Below are 21,180 nucleotides of genomic sequence, written 5' to 3' on the forward strand. Positions count from 1 at the left end.
TTTTTTTTTTTTTTTTGTGAATAGGGACCAAATGAAAGAATAGGGACCAAATGAAAGAAAAAGATTGGCACCAGACCATAGTCTGTCCACCCCACAAATTATATTCAGAAGAGGCTGCCCAACTGGCAGAAAATGGTCCTTTCACCTTCAGGATTGCTTATAAGCTGGAGCTGACCAAGGAATCACCTAACCAGTCATCCCTGAGTATGGCCGCTGAGATCAAAGTATTCATTTGGCCGTCAACCTAGGATCCTCTGCACTCCTTTCACATGGCAAAGTCAGTGCTCCCTAGCCTCCACTGCCCAGGAGGTGAGGTGTAATAAGTGACTTAGCAAATCATCTCACTGTAGCTTTAACACAATGATTACCTGTCCCTCGCTCTGGATTGGAAAGAGTGGAAAAAAAGAAAGGAGGAGTTCTAAGGCTAGATGGAAGCAGAAGGAAGAAACCAGACTATAAATGTTTTTCATGATAGAAAGGAATTAACAGAAAAAGGGAGGAGGTATAGATACTACCTCTCTCCAGCAACCAGTAGGCATTACTATATTCCCAACAACAACAATAAATCTCAAAGCTGAGGGCCTCCTTTTCTGTTTCCTCATTTTGAGCAGCATCAGGAAAGTAGATACTACATACATAATATGCCCAAGTATATCCACATTAGCTGGCCTCAACATCTGGAAAGAAATCTCCATAAATCATAGTTTTGACTCACACTAGCCTAGAGCCTCAGTAATAAGAGTCCACTTAGAACTCTCCAGATTAACTTTTCAGCTCTGTGTAATCTGATGTCTTGACTTCAGGAACAAGAGGAAACTATACAGGATGCTCAGTTAGTTTCCCACCTCACACCTCAAGACCACATATACAGGTAGAAATGAAAGAAACCCTTCCCTTCTCTTTCACACCATACATGATTAAATTCTTCACTAATGAACCAGTTGCTTAGCATGGGTTTGCTTCTTTCCAGAAGTAAATCTGACACTTGGGGCAGCTTGGCTCATTCCTGCAGCCAATGGAATGACTTCCTCCCATTTGCTAATGGTGGGCACCAGTTCTGCAACGTGAGTTGGGGGAGAGTCTGACACGTAGATGCTGACTTAGATCTCAGCCCTTTCATGACACAATAATAAACGTTGATCATTAATAACAATATGTTCCAGGCACATTTTGAAACACCTTCCCTGTAGAAACTCAATTTAATCTTCGCAACTCTCTGAGCAAGGTGTTATCATTCTCACCACTTTGAGGTGAAGGAACTATGGCACAGAGAGCTTAAATAACTTGCCCAAACCACACAGCTAGCAGTACAGCTGAGATTCAAGTTAATCTGGCTCCAGAGTCTATACTTATAAACACTATACTAAATTATTTCTTCAACGTATCACAAAGAGCAGTAGGTTCAGAGTCATAGGACCTTGGTTTGAGTTCTTGGGGAAAAAAATTAGTCTTTCCAAGCCCCAGTTCCCTCACTGGAATTGTTGTAAGGATTAAAGGAGATGATATAATTTATATATATATACCTAACATATATGTATATGATCTTAAAGTACTCTACAAACATAAAGGAACATTATTATATTAAACCTTGTAATGGATCTGACTGTAAAAATTATTCTCAGCTAAGGTTTCATCCATTTTGACTAATCTTACCACGGATCCTGAAACATCTGTACGTAACTGTTGTCTTCTGATTGCACGCTCTGTGTTAACTTTTTTGAATTAAAAAATACTTTTTTGAAGGATTTTGTTTTGAGGAACAATGTAATAATTTTTAGAAGATTGGAAAAAAATATCAATTTTTTTCCAAAAGATTGTTTTCTAGACCTATTTAAACTTGACTTTCATCATCAAACCTTGCTAGATAAACAATAGAATTATCTCTTCAGCTTTGGTTGTTGTATTAGTTTTTTGCTACTGCCATGATAAACAATCAAAAACTTAATTTTTAAAACAATACATGTTTATTATCTTATAATTCTATAGAAGTCGTACACAGGTGTCACTGGGCTAAAATCAAGGTGTCGGAAGGGTCGTGTTCCTTCCTGGAGGATCCAGGCGAGAATCCGTTGCCTTTTCCAACTTTTAGAGGCCAACTGCATTCTGTGGCAGTGTAGCCATCTTAAAAGCCAGTAGTGTAGCTTGTCTCTTACCCTTCTTCTATTGTCACATCTCTTTCTGACCACAGTCAGGAAAGGTTCTCTGTTTTTAAGGACCCATGTGATTAGATTTTGCCCTCTTAGGTAATCCCCTCATCTCAAGATCCTTAACCTTAATTACATTTGCGAAGTCCCTTTTGCTATATAAGGTAACATATTCACGAATTCCGAGGGTTAAGATGTGGACATCTTTTGAGAAAGCTGTTTTTCTGCCTTCCATAATTGTGAACTTTAGGGACAAAAACCAAAAACTGTTGTATATTATATTAAAGAGGCTTGTCAACATATAAAAGTTTGAGGGTGACTTCATTACAGCGTCCTAAAATACCACCAAGTCATAACAGCTATTATGACAGAAAGGAGATGAAGTTCAGTTAGGCTGACTTCAGACAAAAAGAGAGCCGACAAATGGTGAGTGAAGGTAGCAGTGCCTCAGTGACAACAAAACCAAACGATAGACCTGAAAATCATCCAAAATGAGGCAATGAATCTGCACTCTTTGTACCTGTAGTTTATTATTGGGAATAAAGAACCATCTTTCTGATCCCAGTCCATCATTTTCCAGAATTGAAAAGTTACACTCATACACTATTAGAGACTAGATAGACATCAGAAAAGAGCCCTTCCTTTCTACCACAGTTTGAAAAACAAAAAGACGCTAACCTTTTTTAAGATAAATTAAACAAATAAAAGAAGCAAACTGTCCCAAGTCTTGCACCTGTTTCAGTGGCAACAGGGATTATCTAAATGGTGTTGAAGAAGGGTTGTCAGTATTTAGATGATGAAAGGTTCCATGAGTGCTTGTTTTGGGGACAGAATAAAGCAGTGCAGCCGCAGAGGTATGGAGTCCCTGAGGACAGTAGCCCAACTTTGTAGCTTGCATATTTCCCCATGCTATTTACATGTTTACAAAAACCTAACAGATGGTTGAATGCCATGCATGGTGTCCAGCAGTTGTACTCAGGAAAAGCAACAACATTAGGGAGTCTCATTACAGGCTATTTATCATTTCCATAAAATGATGTCTTATTACGCAATGATCAGGATTTCTAAGCCACTAAGAAACTCTGAATTGACAAGGATTTGCTTTGTGGAACAGCCCCTAAAACAGAACAAATTTAATTATACAGGGTCTTACTCTGCAGGAGAGGCGATCCTTACTATAAAAAACGTGTGTGTACCTAAAGCATGATGGGTATCTCATAGTTAGGTGGGTATGTTTCCATTTAGAAGACTCAACCATAGTTACGGAGACAGGAGCCAGGTCTAGATCCCCAAAGAAGTTACTAATGAACTAATAAAGGGATTAGGGCCATCTCCAAAGGGACCAGAATTCAGGGCAAGACTCAACCAGAGGACACTTAGGAAATCAAGCCAATCAAAGAGTAGATGAAAATGGAGAAGACTGGAGAAAATGGAGACACAGTGTAAGATTCTGGATGGCTGAACCAAGAAGATGCTCAAATGTGACCACCTTGGGTACATAACCTATCAGGCTTAGACAGTCAAGACTTATCCAGGCACAAAAGTTGAAAAAGAGTAAGACATCTGACAACCTGTGGAGTGGGAGAAAATATTTGCAAACCATATATTGGATAAGGGATTAATATCCAAAATATATAAGAAACTCATACATCTCAACAACAAAAAATAAAAATTTAAAAATCCATTAAAAATGGGCAGAAGTTATGAATGATATTTTTACAGAGAAGATACATAAATGGCCAACAGGTACATGAAAAGATGTTCCAATATCACTAATAATCAGGGAAATACAAATCAAAGCCATAATGAGATATCACCTCAAACCTACTAGAATGGCTATTATCAACAAGACAAGAGATAACAAGTGCTTGCAAGATGTGAAGAACAGGGAACTCTCATGCACTGTTGGTGGGAACATAAATTGGTGCAGCCAGTATGGAAAACAGTATGGAGGTTCCTCAAAAAAATTAAAAGTAGAGATACCATATAATCCAGCAGTTCCACTCCCGGGTATGCATCAGAAGTAAATGAAATCACTATCTCAAAAAGATATCTGCATTCCCATGTGTCCGTTGCAGCATTATTCACAATTGCCAAGACATGGAAACAACCTAAGTGTTCATCAGCAGATAAATGGATAATGAAAACGTGGTATATATAAAATAGATTATTATTCAGCCACCAAAAAAAGAAGGAAATCTGCCATTTTTGACATCATGGATGGACCTTGAGGGTGTTATACTAAGTGAAATAAGTCAGACAGAGAAAGACAAATACTGCATTCTCTCTCTTATATGTGGACGTAGAATCTATTAAAAAGCCAAACTCATAGAAAAAGAGCACAGAATAGTGGTTGCCAGGGGCTGAGGAGTGAGGGAAATGAGGAGACATTGATCAAGGGATACAAACTTCTAGTTATAAGATGAATAAGTTCTGGGGATCTAATGTACAGCATGGTGACAATGCTGTGTTGTATACTTGAAAGTTGCTAAGAGAGTAGAGCTTAAATGTTCTCGCCATACACACAAAAATACTGTAATTATGTGAGGTGATCAATGTGTTAACTAACCTTGTGGTGGTCATTACTTCACATATATATGTATATCAAATCATCACACTGTACGTCTTAAATTTACACAATGTTACATGTCAATTATATCTCAATAAATATGGGGAGGAAAAGGAAAGAATAAGCTCTAAGTTACTGTCAGTCTTGGTTATGATTAAGACGGGAATTTTGCCTGTAAAGTAAGTTGCTTTGGTACCTGTAACAGGATGGATCTGCAAAAACAAAGACTAACTCTGCCCATTCATAGCAGCCCCATACCTGCTCCTCTTCCAGCCCCGTGTCCCCTCTTGTAAGTATCATGAAATTATAGAATATCTCTGAATCATGGTCAGAAGTGGCAGATTCTGCTTTTGAAAGTGGGAGGCCAGCAGTGTTACCTCTCTGACCTCACTGCCTACCTCTCCCCACCTTGCCTTCTTGTTCCGTAGACACACAGAAGGACAAGCACCTTAGGGCTTTGCATGTGCTGCTCCTTCTGACTGGTTCAAGCTTCCACCACATCTACCAACGACTCACTCCTTGTAATTCAGTTTTTAGCTCAAACCTGGCCTCCTCGGTGAGAACCTTGTTGATCAGTTTTCCTAAATTAACTTGGTCTCCCCCAGGCATTGATCACATCACATCAGAGTTCATGTTGAAATCTGAAATTATCTTGTTGGGTTTTTAATTTGCTTGCTCACATGGCAGATGCACAAGGAAATTTCTTGTCATATACTGTGTTAAATGAATAAACAGTCACCGTGCTTCTCTTGCAAAACCCTGTGCCTTAGTTAAGTTGATGAAGTTTCAACACATGAACACAGGAGCCATAAACATTGATTTGTGACTATTTAGTACTTGGGTATTTTGTCAGTGCCAAGGAGCAACTGGAGACTTGACCATCTTTGTAAAAGTGCAAGGGGCAGGGATGGAGGACCCAGAGAGCTTCATAAGCAAACAAGGTCTCTGAACCAAAAATCAGAGTTGCCTGTGAACAGCAAGATGGATTATCAGTAAAAAGGGCCTTTTTTCCCCTTCATTTGCAATTATTTACAGTGCATTTTTTTAACTGATCAACTATGTAGTTGATAGGCTTGGTTTCTCATCACTTGGTCTGGCTTTTAAAGATATTCTTCATTTTGATGAAAATCTTCATTACGAGCCCCTTGACTGGATGTAACATTAAAAACAAAAACCCCAAACAACACATATTCAAGTAATGTGGGCTTTGGGGCAGTGGGAAGAAGATAGGACTAAGAATAAGGAGACCCAGATTATGAGGCCAGCCCTAAACAAGTTCCTCTGATTCAGTCAACAAAAATTGTATACTGCCAGGTACTGTTTAGTAAATTCAGTTAGTGAATATGACAGACAAAGTTTCTGTCCTTCAGGAGTTATGTTCTACTAGGGGATAGGAAGAGGGAGATAAAAACCACCTTTGCTGGTCTGCAGTTTTATCTTCTAAAAGTACAATATGTGGGCATTAAACTAGATTATCTGTAAAGTTTCTCCCAGCTCTACACATTCTGAAAGAAAGGAAAGTAATTTTGGAAGGCTTGGCAGTGGTTATTTTAGGGGAGTAAAATCATGGATGATTTAAAATTTCTTCCTCTTTTTGTTTATCATTGCTTCCTGATATTTTTTCTATAATAAACATGTATTACGTATCCGATGGAAAAATGTTGAAGAAAACAGTAGATTTTACTATCAAACCTGGGTACTGGTTCTTAATAACCTGAAGGGAGGTCATTCATCTGTTAGTAATGAGAATCATCTTTCCCCTCCAGTGACTTACTTATTACTTTATCTAATGAGGCTTTGAGGAAACTGCTAAGGGAATCTTTCTGCTCCTTTTCTCATTACCTCTGTGTGTGCTACCAGCTTATTCTCTTTTCTCTGAATCCTTGAAGCTCTTCTCTACCTAGAAATGTTCTGGCACAGATCCTGGTTATCTCTCTTTCTCTCTGTCTCATACACACACACATACACACATGCACACAGACACTCACACACACACACTCAGACATGTGGCCTCTTGTCACCCTTCAATATTCACATCTTACTTTAAATGTTACCTCTGCAGAAAGGCCTTACCTGAGTGATCTAAGTATAAGAATTCCATTCTTCCCTTAGACTCACCATACCTCTGGGAGTCTCTATCACACATCTCTCTGCCCTTTCCTACCACAGCACTCTTCTCAACTTAGAATTTCATATGTATTTCTTTTCTTTACAAGCTTATTGTCTATTTCCCCCACAAGTCTGAAGTTCCATCCTGAAAAGAGGGATGGTCTGATTTGTTCACAGCTATACTCCTAGGGCTTAACTAATATTGTTTGAGCAAGTGAATAAATGAAAGAATGAAATGTCTCCTTTGTCCTCTCTCTGTCAAGAGTTTTAATTCCCATGCAGTGGTATCCTGAAGCCATTCTTTGCCAGCTCACAAGAGCCAATTGTTAAATTTTCAGGAATTTAGTGAGCCAATTGTTAAACTGTTAGCTTGAAATCAGCCATGCTGCGAGTATTTATACCATGGACATTAGCAAATGCTACATGTCAAGACTTTTTTCCCCAAAAGCTGGTTTACCAGCACACCAATCCTCTCATCTCCTAAATCCAACTATAAATACTGAGATATCATGGCAAAAAAACATGGCCCATAGGTTACTTAAAATCTTTCAATAAGAAAACGCTTGAAATTAAAAAAAAAAAAAAAAACTAACTACATGCTACACAATTATTTTCCTGTCAGGAATACTTGGACTTTTTACAAGCTAAATTATAATATAAAAATATGTGTCTCTGATTTCCTAAAGTTTTTGTTTCTGTTTTTCAGATCCTTATGTGAAGATTCATCTGATGCAGAATGGCAAGAGGCTGAAGAAGAAAAAGACAACGATTAAAAAGAACACACTTAACCCCTACTACAATGAGTCATTCAGCTTTGAAGTACCCTTCGAGCAAATCCAGGTAATGTCAACCATATTTTTTCTTCCCATTCAATTTCATTTCTTCCGATCACATAAATTCAACACACAGATCTTGTGACTTATCAGTGCATATGCCTCCATTAGAACTGCTATTCTCATTCCACGCACATTTAATGCTCAAACTACATCAAGAGGGAAATGATAAAATACACAGCACAGGATGTGCTGATTCATCACCAAAAACAGCTGTCATTCTGTTGAGCAGAAATAAAGTAGGAAAAAGAACATCGACAGAACCACTCTACTAATTCAAAAAGTACATCCACAAAGGTTAAAAGGTCGAGAGAAAATAAGCTTTCACTCTTTACTCCCAGGCCACAATATGTAATTCTCATTATCACCTCTTTGTAGCAAAAAAAAAAAAAGTAGTGATAAAGGAAATATTTTGGTTGATGCTAAATATGCAGCATCTTTAATCTTTCACTATTAAAAAATAATTAACAGTAGAAAAATTAGGCTAAGTTGTATTTTTCATTGTTTAAATTCAGCTTCCTGTTTCTGAGTTGGAATGGATGGTTATTTTTGTAAAGACAGAACCTTAATTTGCTAGATAATATTTGTTATGATAGGAATTATCCTATTAAAAGACCTTGTGGTTAACATGTTCAAAATAGGATGCTACATGTAGACACAGTGATAGCATATGATCTTATTATTTAGTCATTCTTAAATATTTTTAGATTTTCTTACGTCATATTCATAGTTAGGCTCTTGGATCCAAAGTTCGCATCCATTAATTATGGGCTATTCTTGCTAATCTTTCTTCTTTTTTTAAATATGTATTTATTTATTTACGGCTGTGTTGGGTCTTCGTTGCTGTGCGTGGGCTTTCTCCAGTTGCCGAGAGCGGGGGCTACTCTTCCTTGCAGTGCTCGGGCTTCTCATTGCAGTGGCTTCTCTTTTTGCTGAGCATGGGCTTCAGTAGTTGTGGCTCGCGGACTTAGTTGCCCCGCGGCATGTGGGAACTTCCCGGACCAGGGCTCGAAACCGTGTCCCCTGCATTGGCAGGCAGATTTCCATTGGCAGGCAGGTTCCCAACCACTGCGCTACCAGGGAACCCCTATTCTTACTAATCTTTAATGGGTATCAGAGAGTCAAATTTCTTAAAGCAACACTATTTTTACACTTTATAAAAAAATTGATGTGGGTCTATCTTTTTAGTCCTATAGAAGTTTGCTCATAACTTGAAGGAGAGATGAAGGGCAGGCATCAAAACTACAGCATGGAACCTTCTAATGGTCCAGAATAACAAAATGCAGCAAATATTCTTCATTTGCATATTTTTATTTTTAACCTAGTCTTAAAATACAGTACCTTAGGAATGAATCACACCTCTATTCCATGAAGAAAGCTAATATAATAGCTACATTTATTGTATATTTATTTTGTACCTAGGCCCAAGGTAAGCACTTTACCTGCAAAATCTCATTGAATCCTTACAATAACCTTATAAGCAAGGTACCATTATTACCCCAATTTTATATACATATAAGGGAACTGAGGCTTAGAATTGTCTCATATATAAAATAGGAATAATAACAGAATCCATGTCAAAGTGAGACCATGCATGTAAAAGCATTTGGAACGGTGCTAAGCACATACAAACGCTCAGTAAATGGTTCCCGTCATTCTTACTCACGATGCTATTGTTGTCTTTTATTCAAATTAACATTTTATGTATTAGAAACTGGATCTAACAATAAGATTAAAACAATATGTAAATCAGCACTTTCCAATAGAACTCTGCAAGGATGGAAATGTCATCGGTATTGTCCAATAGGGTAGCCACCAGCCATAGGTAGGTCATGAGCACCTCAGCCACTAGTATAAACAAGGAACTTTAATTTTAATTTATTTAAATTTAAACAGCTACATGTGGCTAGTAGCTACTGTATAATATAAGGCAGTTTTTTAAATCATCAGTAATCCCACCATCCTCACATTAGTTCATGGTTTTTATATAACCTTTCTTATATACATTTTCACATGGCAGCCGATTGTACATACTTATTTACTTTCAATAGCTGTTATATAAGTAAATGACATTGCAGAAGACACTGATTCCCTGTCCCCAGTCACTTGTTTACTAGCCTGAACCAGTGAGCTCACTGCTTTGGACCCACTGGCAACCTAAGACATCCAATTTCTCCAACAATTTATTTTGCAATATTTATTCAGTGAACTCTTTTTTGAGTTCTGAGACATTATTCCTATGGAAACTAACACCTCCTGGCATTTTGTGTTTTAATTCCACAAAACAATATGAGGCAGGACATTGAGATGAAAAATCCTATTGTAAATCTTCTCTTTTGAGCTACAATTCTATACCTTTAAAAAAAAAATACATGTCCCTTATCAACTATAAATTCCAGCAAATGCAAATATATTGAAAATGAAGCACATTAAAAACAAGATGTATGCTGGGTTTCTGGGGCAGCCTTTCAGAGGAGATAACATTTTGTCAGGACAGAGAGAACCTCAGCCCAATACAGAGTCCATGAGGCATGGAAATAATGAGCATGCCTTTGACTGCATCCCTTCTTCACCGCTCCTAAAGTCAATTTGTTCTTTTCTTTCTTCTTTTCCCCAATAGGGTGTTATCCTAGTCTTTGCATTTCCCTAGAGAAAATAATTGAGCATTTAACATGCTATAATAGGGGCTTAGGTTTTTTTTTGGGGGGGGGGGGCTTAGGTTTTATTTATCCTGAGGTTATACGATTGTCTGTCTTTCTATCTGTCTCTATCCATATGAAATACATTGAGAGAAGCAAAATATGCTGATTTCCAAAAGCATATGAAAAGGTTGCAAACCACCCCCCACCAAAAAATGTATAGACTATATATGCAGCTGAAAAAATGAACCCAAGGCCCTTATAAGGATATTTTGTCTTGATTGCTCCTAATCAATACATTCCTAGGTGAAAGAATCAAAATTCACTCTAACTATTCACTCCAACCTCCAAAATCCTTGTTACTTTTGTGCATGACGACCCTACTGTCCCTGTCCCTCATTCCTCGCAATATGACTGCATCCAGCTGAATTCGCTTGGGAAAGGTGCTCAGAACCAAGGTGATTCTGTGCTTGGCTTCGAATGCCATCCAGTGAATAGGTTATTCCCTTAATAATGGCATCAATCCAAGGCTGCACAAGGAAAGATGGAAATCTGTTTCCTTTACTGCCCATGTGTTGCATTTTACATTCTAAATTCCACTTTCAGAAGTGATCATTTTCTCTGATCTGAAGCTGTATGTTGATGACCTCTCTCAGCACATTCGTCCAATGATGCAGTCCTCAGAGTACAAAGCCCAGTAAAGGGCCACAACTGAGCGGGATCTTCATCTGGCCCTGGCTTCCATCATTACATTTTCTGCTTCTTTGCCTCTGGCCACCAAATGCTACACGTTCTACTTTATTCTAAAGTTTCCCTTTATCTTTTCCCTTGGTTTCTAGATTGGAGCCATTGCCTATTTTGACTAAGCAAATTCATTACTTAGGAAGAACTAAAACATACTTTTAAAAAGTGTTTCTTTCGTGTCAAAATGGTATGGGTTTGCTTTCACCAGTTCAAAAAAGTAAGGCATTAAATAAACCCTCACAACCTAATAGAATCACTGGAGTAAATCTTGTGTGGCCTAAAGGGTTATTCCAGTTGATGTCAATGCTGGATACACAGTTACTTAATAAATGCTTACTGAGAGAATATACGAATGAGAAAAATTATCTTTAGTTAATTACTACTTTTTTAAGACTTTCACTCTGTTGTCACACTTTAAACTCACAATAATCATGTGATTAGCTGAAATTCTATATTAGTTTTATGTAAAACTATGCTGGCTCTTCCCACCTGAAATAGGATTGCAGTACATGGTTGCTTTGAAAATTGTAACCAAAAAAACAAAAATGATCTGAGTACTAACGCCAAAAATTTTGCTGATGAAACAATGGAAACAACTGGATTTAAAGGTGAATACAGGGGACTTCCCTGGTGGTCCAGTGGTTAAGATTTTGCCTTCCAATGCAAGAGGTGCGGGTTCGATCCCTGGTCGGGGAGCTACAATCCCACATGCCTTGCGGCCAATAAAACCAAAACAGAAGCAATACTGTAACAAATTCAATAAAGACTTAAAAAAAAAAATGCATACAAGTTGACATGGGCAGCCGGGCATGGTATTTTATCACATGGCCTTCCGAAACCAAACCACTCATTTCTCATATGACTTGAGGCACGTGATTTAACTTCTCTGAGCTTCAGCATCTTATCTCTATAATGTCAATGTTAACGGGACCTATTGTAACCGAGTAGTTCACATGAAAGACTCAGAATTGTGCCAAAATTAACATTTACTGAGTATTCTGAAGATGCTGAAGGAGATGATGATGATGTAATAATGGCAGGGACTGGACTCGGGTTTTCACGTTCAGGCCATTTTCCTCCTTGTCCTGGTGTTTGGAGCTTGGGTCTTCTTATTTCCAACTGCTTTGATCTCAAGGAAGCTTGGTAGTAGGGCTTTATCTCTAGAGCCGGATGATTAATGTTTATTGTGTGTCCTCTTTCAGAAAGTGCAAGTGGTGGTAACTGTTTTGGACTATGACAAGATTGGCAAGAACGATGCCATCGGCAAAGTCTTTGTGGGCTACAACAGCACCGGGGCGGAGCTGCGACATTGGTCAGATATGCTGGCCAACCCCAGGCGACCCATTGCCCAATGGCACACCCTACAGGTAGAGGAGGAAGTTGACGCCATGCTGGCCGTCAAGAAGTAAAGGGAAGAAGAAGCCTTTCTGCATTTGCCCACGTAGTGCTCTTTAGCCAGTATCTGTAAATACCTCAGTAATATGGGTCCTTTCATTTTTCCAGCCATGCATTCCTAACACAATTCAGTGGTACTTCAAATCCTGTTTTAATTTGCACAGATTTAAACGTAGAGAGCCCCTAAGCCCTTCGTCATACCACTGCTCTCCAAATCTACTCTTCTTTTAAGCAATATGATGTGTAGATAGAGCATGACTGAAATTATTTATTGTATCACACCGTTGTATATACCAGTATGCTAAAGATTTATTTCTAGTTTGTGTATTTGTATGTTGTAAGCGTTTCCTAATCTGTGTATATCTAGATGTTTTTAATAAGATGTTCTATTTTAAACTATGTAAATTGACTGAGACATAGGAGAGCTGATAATATATTATATGGTAAATATAGTATCGTCTGCATTCCAGCAAAAATATCAACTTGTAAGGCACTAGTACAGTGAAACTGACATCTTAAAGGACAACTTAAACCTGAGCTTTCTGTTGAATCATATGAGCACCAAGATACGCTGACACCACATATTTGGTGGATGAATCCAATTTTGTAGAATTTCTTCACAGGCAAATTAGCATGATCTGAGAAGCATCCAGCCTGACCTCCAGGAAGTAGAGCCACAAACCAGAATAGCATCTGTCTGTACGTATCTACAGAGCTCAAGTCACGCTTCACTCTTACATTCAAGGAAGCCACTGAACAGGGGTCAATGATTTCACGTTACTGCATATAGAGTAATGACACGATGGTGTTCTGTGTGTGTGTGTGTGTGTGTGTGTGTGTGTGTGTGTGTACGTGTGCATTTGTTTGGGGATGGGGTGGGTGGGAAAAAAGCTGAGGGGAGAAGAAGTCAGCATTTCTGAAATACTGCCTGACTATTTAAAAAGAAAAAAGTAGCTCTCCGTTAACACCTTTATACAAAATGTGCATCCTGTGAATTCTGTTCCAGATTTCACACCTACTATAACTTCAAAAGGTTTGCACGTCAGACTTTGTAACAAAATATTTTATTATACAAAACCAGATTAGAAGGAATGCAGAATATTTTTAACGCAGCAATCTGTGCTTATGACACAAAATGACTTTGTGGTAAGCAGACAGTATTGTAATCCCATCAAAAGAGGAAAAAATAAAACAATTAGCCATAGTTCTGAATGCACTTCCATTAAGCCAAAACAGACAGCTAGTGATCTTTTTATATGCTCTTTTTACGTAAATAAGTTTTAATTTGTCCTTTAAAAAAAGGTGAAACAAAACCAAGAACAAGTTCTAGAAAACTGAAGCAACCTCTTATGTATACTAGATGCTTGATTTAGAGGAGTTTTTAAATGTTTTCAGTGTTATTATGTAGTGATTGGCACTATTACGAAGCTACTAGTCATTCCATAAGAGTCTTAAAGGACTGCTCTGTGTAACACTGTGACTGCCCTGTGTGCTTAGACACGTAATGTAGTTTCCTCAGTGGATAGCACTCAATCTATTCCGTAGTGATATTGTAACAATACTGCCATTCCCTCCTACTGCACTGCCCAAGGTGTGTGTAGCACAAACCGTTCTCATTACAAAGGACCAATTCAGCACTGAAAAGCTATGCATAGGACAAGAAAGATACAAAGCATGGGGTGGAACACACAGCATTTCGTCAAGCACTGTGCAATATTCCATATTTTTCCCCACTATGTTAGACCCCCGCTTTGCCGAAAGGCAGCCCATGATCTCACACTGCATGTGGCCTTTTCTCCCACTCCCCTCTGTGACCCTTTTCACTCGCAGGCCACAGAGAGTAGTGATGCTCTGAAGTGAAAGTTTTGTCTCCAAAAATACGAAAACAAAATGAAGGAAAACTAAGCATCGGCCTCACGTTGACTTTCAGATATCACACCATGGCTTTTACAACTGCAAAGAGAATTCAAAAAGGGCTGATGGGAAGCTTCAAACACGGGGTTGGCTGTTTCCTGATAAAACTACAATTCCTGTCTTGTTCTTTCCTCATCAAAGAAGAGGCAAGCCCTTTGGCCTTTCAGCCCAGTCATAGCAAACTCCTTAGAACTGGGATAGACCTGGAGGACAAAGGGAGAATAACATCTCCCTCTTCCGTGGATGGTCCATACTTTTTTCAAAAGGTAGATAATAGAAAATGCACAAGTCACGATGTGAGATTAAATACCAGTTTGAACAGAAGATTCAAATGAGACTCCTTCCAACTTAAAAGATCAGACCCTACCAAAGAGAGGGAGTTGACTGACTTTTAAAAATTCCTTGAATACCAGAAACTGACATTTGATTTCACCATATTTCAGTTTTAAGTTGTTCGCGCTGAAACAAACATTTTGAAACAAGCAGGTTCGAGCTGCCAAATACACATCATTTCTTGCATTAAAGCACGATTAATGCATTCTCTTGCAACACTGCCAGACATGGGATATTGTCACGATAGAATTAGTTGGTACTACGCCACCTGTCACAAGTCAGTGACCAAACCTGCTTTAAGACCAAGATTCATCCTCCAATAAGCCACATGTACCTTTCTGACAAAGCTGTGTAAAGTATTAGAATCTGATGCTCTAGAAAGATCCTAGTTGCCTTTGTGTATATTTACTGCCTGCTTGAGTGCTTCTCTGTGTGGGTATTCTCTGTATCTTGTAGAAATGTTGGGGTGTTTTCTTCTGCCATATGGCTCGTGGCCCGCGAGTCAACTCCTTAGCTGTATTTTACCTTCATTTTTGATGAGGTAGTTTAAATTTTGTTTCATTTTGTGTAGTGAATTCCACAGGAGTTTTCTGATTGTTGTTAAAAATGACTTAACATATTACACAGATATTCAATAAAAATGTTTTATTTCCTGTTGATGTTGCTGCCTTTCAACCCTTTTTCTTACCTGACTCTGGTGGGGAGTCCATGGCCTACTGACTTTGGAGCCTGCTGGAAGCAGGGGCACCTAAACAAAAGCTTGCACTGAATGCCAACCTCTGAGTCATGTCTATGAAGACAGAATGGCTGGAGGGAAGACAATGCCCAGAGAGCATTTGTCCATTCCTGCCCAGTGTTCCTGGGCATGTCTTTCTCAACATGTGTCTCTCTGTTCCTGTTTATGATGAGTTCACCAGGCACACTTTCAGGCTTCCTGCTTTGCCCAAAATGTGTCCTCCAGGATTTTCATACTCTAGAGTCTGAGTCCCATAAGCCTCTCCAGAATGGAATTAAAAATAAGATATTTTAAAGCCAGTCTTCAAAGGAGAGCATGACACATTAACTTCCCTGCCTACCACAATTACTAGGTAAAACAAGTAAACACCTTTCCCCCACTAAATGCAACATTCATCAGGTGCCTGCTGTGTACCGTGTTTTTCCTGGGTGATGGAGACACAACAAATGATGTAATAAGATTCACCTGGTCCCAAAGAGCCCACAGTCTCAGGCGGACATGTACATGCAGTATCCCAAGATGCTATGAGGTACACCCTGAGTCCCTGAGAACTTTCACCAGACCAATCCTAGTGGACACGATGGTGTGCCACCCTCACTCCCCTTCAGCACCTAGAAGCTGCTAGAAGCCTTGCCTGCCGACAGCTCACAGCCCTGTCCCTCTGCCCTCTGCTGAGGAGACTGCCTTACCTGAGGTCATGCGTCCTCCCAGGGGGTGCAGCTCACATTCCGTGGCCCACAGTGGACCTCCTGCGCCGTCATGGCCGAGAGGGTTAGTTGACGGTGCTTGTGCAACTGCAGTGCTGTTCGACTTCTCCCTCTGCCCAGTCAGTAGTCCTCACTGCTTCACGGGGGGCGCTCCCAAGGGCGCTCGCCAATAAGAGTCCTTCTCAGAATCCATACCCTGGGATCCCTGTCTTTGGGGGAAGAGATAGGAAGAGAAGATTTCTAGAGAATACAATACCAGAGGGAAATCCTAAAGGAACTGGTAGGAGTTATCCAAGTCCATGAGTGGGCAAGACTGTGGCAACATTCATCTCATTTAACAAGGCTTAAGGTTCACTCACGATAAGGTCTCTGGTAGCTGCCTATACCTTACTCCCTTCAGCAGCATTTACTGGGCCCTGCCAAATAAGGGTAAGGACTAAGCCCAAGCAGCTTAGACAGCCAGGGAAGAGGCCACCTCACTACTGTTTCTGAGGAAACAATTGGCAGAGGTCTAAATGTAAGTTGACAAAAGAAAATTTGAGACCCATGAGGGTAAGGAGCAAAAAAAAAGAAAAAAAAAAAAAAAAAATCAGCATTATAAATTGTTCAGTTTTCAATGGTGAGCATTTTGTTTTCCTTAAATAGCTCTTGACATTAGTTTACAAAAAGAATGTTTCTTAATGAAGTACCAAAAAGAAAAATCACCATATGCTTTCTTCAATGTCTGTATTTCAAATAAGGAATTTAATATAAGAATTTGGCCCCATAAAAGATCTGAGAAAGCCAAGCAGAGGCAGCAGGTTAACTCAGAGGTGAACAGATACCACCTGTAATTATATGCTAGGGCTGCCCTAACAAAATACCACAGACCTGGTGGCTTAACCAACGAAAATGTATTTTCTCACAGTTTTGGAGGTCAGAAGTCTGAGATCAAGGTGCTGGCAGGGTTGGTTTCTTCTGAGATCTCTCTCCTTTGCTTGTAGGTGGCATCTGGTCCCTGTGTGTTCACCTGGACTTCCCTCTATGTGTGTCTGTGTCCTAACCTCCTCTTCTTATAAGGACATGAGTCATATTGGATTAGGGTCCACCCTAATGACCTCATTTACACTTAATTACCTCTTTAAGCACCCTATCTCCAAATACAGTCACATTCTGAGGTATTAAGGGGTTAGGACTTCAGCATATAAATTGGGGGTGGGGCGTAACTGAGCCCATAACACCACCCCTAAGGCTGGAAAAACAAAATGGAGAAGAGATGTTAACACAGCCCAGAACCATAGCGGAGGGGCCAGAACCTGTGGGAATTAGCATGGAACCACCAAAGGGTCTTGGGTGCTGGTGTTGGAACCAACAAAGAGGCTCCCCATTGGAGGCTCAACCTGGGCCTCCCACCAGCATAACCTAATCAGAGTCAGCTGGGGAGGGAGTCCGGGCATACATAGCCAGCACAGAAAGGTGGGAATGAGGGTGGAGAAAAAGCAGGCAAATGACCAATACTTTAGGTGTCTCAGTCCATTCAGGCTGCTATAAACAAGAATACCGTAAACGGGATGATTTAAACAACAAATATTTATTTCTCACAGTTCTGAAGGCTGGGAAGTCCAGGATCAAGGCACCAGCAGATTGAGTGTCTGGTGGGAGGTGGTCTTCTTGCTGTGTCCTCACACGGGGGAAGGGACAAGTGAGCTGTCTCTGGGGTCTCTTTTATCAGGGCACAATCCCATCCATGAGAGTTTCACCCTTGTAACTTAATCACTCCCAAAGCCCCCCACGCCACCTTCTAATACAATCACTTTAAGTGTTAGGATTTCAACATAAGAATTTCAGGGGGACATAAACATTCAGTCCATAACATTAGGAAACTTTTAGCAGCTGCACAGGTTTTCTAAATGCTCTGGTTTCTTCCCTGTAGGATTCAGGTGTTCCTATCCGAGCCACACCTGATGAAACAGGTGCAAGAAATCACAGTCTTCCATTTATGCAGAGAGTTGACTAATACAGATTTGAAAGTTCCAACCAAGATTGCCATTACCCACTCCCTGCAACACAACTTTATTACATATGCACAGGACTCTTTGATGTGTAGCAACTGATTTAAGCTGCACACAAATCTTTACTGTAAAACAGTCAGACGGTGACTTTGGAATAAGAAGGTTAAAAAAGCAGGAAAATAAAAATGAGAAATAGCCTGATACTAAATGTACAAAGAACTTTTCCAAAGCATACAGAATAATAATTATGCTGGAGGAACCATCAAGAGGGAGCAGTAATAAAAGCACCATGCAAACCTGCTGATCATTTCTGTGTGATCTAAGTTCTGAGGCTGCCTGTAAGTTACCTGCATCTTAAAGTCTGCATTTCAGCCATACTGATTCCTTCCCCCTCCCCGACCAATACATATCCCCAAAGTTCCCACACTCATCCTTCTTTAACAGTAACCATCTTGCCAGCAAAGGCTTTTTCCCTGTGCAAAATGGACTTGCCCTCGCCAGAGCACACACAAGGTTAAAAGGGATTTTGTACTGAACAAGTCAGGGCTCACTTGCTTCTCAGCTGTCCACTTTACTTTGGTCACTTTCCTACCTCCTCTGGTCTGGGAGTGAAGCAAAGAGGTGACATCCTTTATAGGCAGGATTTTTTGAGTTGCCTGTGGAAGGAACCCAATTCAAGCTGGGTTAAGGAGAAAAAGAGAGGGAGGGAAAGGGATCCAGGGCAGGGAGAGGGAGAGAAAGACAGATACAAAGAGAGACAGAGACAGGGCTTCCCTGGTGGCGCAGTGGTTGAGAGTTCGCCTGTCGATGCAGGGGACACAGGTTCGTGCCCGGTCCGGGAAGATCCCACATGTCGCGGAGCGGCTGGGCCCGTGAGCCATGGCCACTGAGCTTGCACGTCCGGAGCCTGTGCTCCACAGCGGGAGAGGCCACAACAGTGAGAGCCCCGCGTACCGCAAAAAAACAGAACAAAAAGAGAGACAGAGACAGAGAGAGGAACTATTAGCTCATCTAACCAGGAAGTTCAAGTTATGATTCCATTCAGAAACAACTGGATCAAGGGTCACAATGTCATCATTCTCTTTCTCCCTCCTCCCCCCCAACCCCTGTCCAACTCTGTTCCCAGTATTACTTCATTGTCAAGTTCCAGTGTCTCCATGATGGCCCCTAGCACCTCCAAACTTCTATTCTTCCAGCTTAGCACACTTGCAGAAAGTGCCACTTTCACAATTATGTCGCTAAAGTTCCCAGACCTGACTTCCATGCTTGCGGCACATGCCCTCCTTAAAATAACCACTGTGGCCACATGATGCAGTGTTCACTTTGGCCAAGCCTAAGTGTTGTCCCAGCCCAAGAGCCACAGAGATGGAGCAAGGATAGTTACTCAAAGGAAAATCGAAGTGCTCTTACCAAGGAAGAAAAGTGGTACTTAGCAGACAAAAACAACATGCATCTACTCGTTGGCCTTGGTTCGCCTCTGCCCCAAGAGGAGGAAAGCTGAAGGTACAAACTCAGCCACGGCAGCAGCCTGGTCATTTTTCCTTTTGACCAAAAGCACTATCAGGAAGGGAATTTTGAAAGTATGCACCACCTTTCAACCACCTGAAAACATCCGTGTTCACCTTCCTACTTATTGCCAGGAAAACCAGTCAACTGCTATATATTTTAAGCAGCCTCTTTTGAAAAGCACTGAGATATTAACACAACTTTAGATTCCTGAATTTGTAAAAAGAATTTGTTATTATTATAGAAACTTATCAGGAGGAAAGGGAAATAGGAAAAATTCACTCTACATACCTTTCTTGTTTTTACAAATGGACTGTCTTGGTCCATATATACAATCACCCTTTAGATGGTGATTGTATAGAATTTAGTATCAACTTCTTTCACTTAACGTGAAACACAAGATTTTTTTCTTGTCGCCACACAGTCTGTAATTCTTATTTTTAACGGCCACCTGACTTTTCTTCAGATAGACAAACAAAAATGTATTTGACCATTTCCCTAATAGCAGATTTTAAGTTGTTACTAATTTATTTCTTATATAAATAACATTGTAGTGATACTTTAGTGAAGATTTTATTTATTTATTATTCTGTTAATCTATTATTATCTATTTTCTCAAGATAAGTTTCCAGAATTTCCCAATTTGGTTTCTGGAAGTTCCCACCAAAATGCACTGCTACTGGTGTTATGTACTCCAGTTTTCCCACAGCCTTCCCAGCTGTGGTCATCATGCTTCGAATGTCTGACAGCTGTAGAGGGTCATGTTGCCTCGGTGATAAAAGGTCCAGGGCTGGAATATGAGTCTTTCCATTCCAGGGCCACTGCCCTCCTCACTACTCCAGGCAGCTTGGCTAAAGAAAATCAATGGCAGGAGTAAAACGTTGGCAAAGAGCCTGAAAAGAAAGGACAACAGGCGAGAATCTCAAGGAAGAGAAGGCCCAGGACGAGGAGGGTTCAGATGGGACTCTTTCCTCGTTCTCACCTTCACCATCAAATCCAGGGACTCTGAGCGCTGGGGAGTCTCTCCGGTCCCTCCGTGTTTCTTTAAACCCCTTGTTCAGGCTTGCATCTTATCTTACCATCAGTGTCACAGAAGCCTCACAACAATCCCTCCCAACACCCAGCCTCACTGGCTCCAGCTCTCACTGCAGACCGGACAAAGCACCACCCTGAGAGCTGGCAGCCTGCGTTCAAATCCTGCTCCCATCACTAAGCTACATAGCCCTGGACAAGCCACCTACTTTTGCAAATAAAAGATAATTGATATGAAAACCTGGTATAAAATAAGCATTCAATAAACGTAGTTATGGTCTTTCTGAATCTAGCTCAGTGTCAGTAAACTTCACCTGTAAAAACAGCTTTCGGGGAGCTTTGTGGGCAATATGTTCTTTGTGGCACCTTCTCTTCTGGCTGTCTGGCAGTCATCCATCCCTCCTTTCTTTCCAACCCTTTAAAGATGTAAAACCCCCTGCACTTGCTTCGGCAGCACATATACTAAAAATGTAGAAACCTTTTGTAGTTCACAGACCATACAGGTACAAATGGCTGTAGTTTGCGGAC

General features: G+C 40.3%; 1 long non-coding RNA gene across 5 annotated transcripts in view; it reads right to left on the reverse strand.

Moving 5' to 3' along the window:
- Positions 1–21,180, reverse strand: part of LOC113620782 (uncharacterized) — a 95,113-nt gene that overhangs the window by 16,488 nt on the left and 57,445 nt on the right. For all 5 annotated transcript variants that reach the window (XR_003432912.1, XR_003432911.1, XR_003432910.1 and 2 more), the window contains one exon: positions 16,106–16,332. This is a non-coding gene — a long non-coding RNA (uncharacterized LOC113620782). The remainder of the gene's footprint in view (positions 1–16,105; positions 16,333–21,180) is intronic.

Source organism: Aethalodelphis obliquidens, unplaced genomic scaffold (assembly GCF_003676395.1).
Source record: "Aethalodelphis obliquidens isolate GAN/ISIS:26980383/991018 unplaced genomic scaffold, ASM367639v1 scaffold8, whole genome shotgun sequence".
In the NCBI taxonomy this organism is placed as follows: domain Eukaryota; kingdom Metazoa; phylum Chordata; class Mammalia; order Artiodactyla; family Delphinidae; genus Aethalodelphis; species Aethalodelphis obliquidens.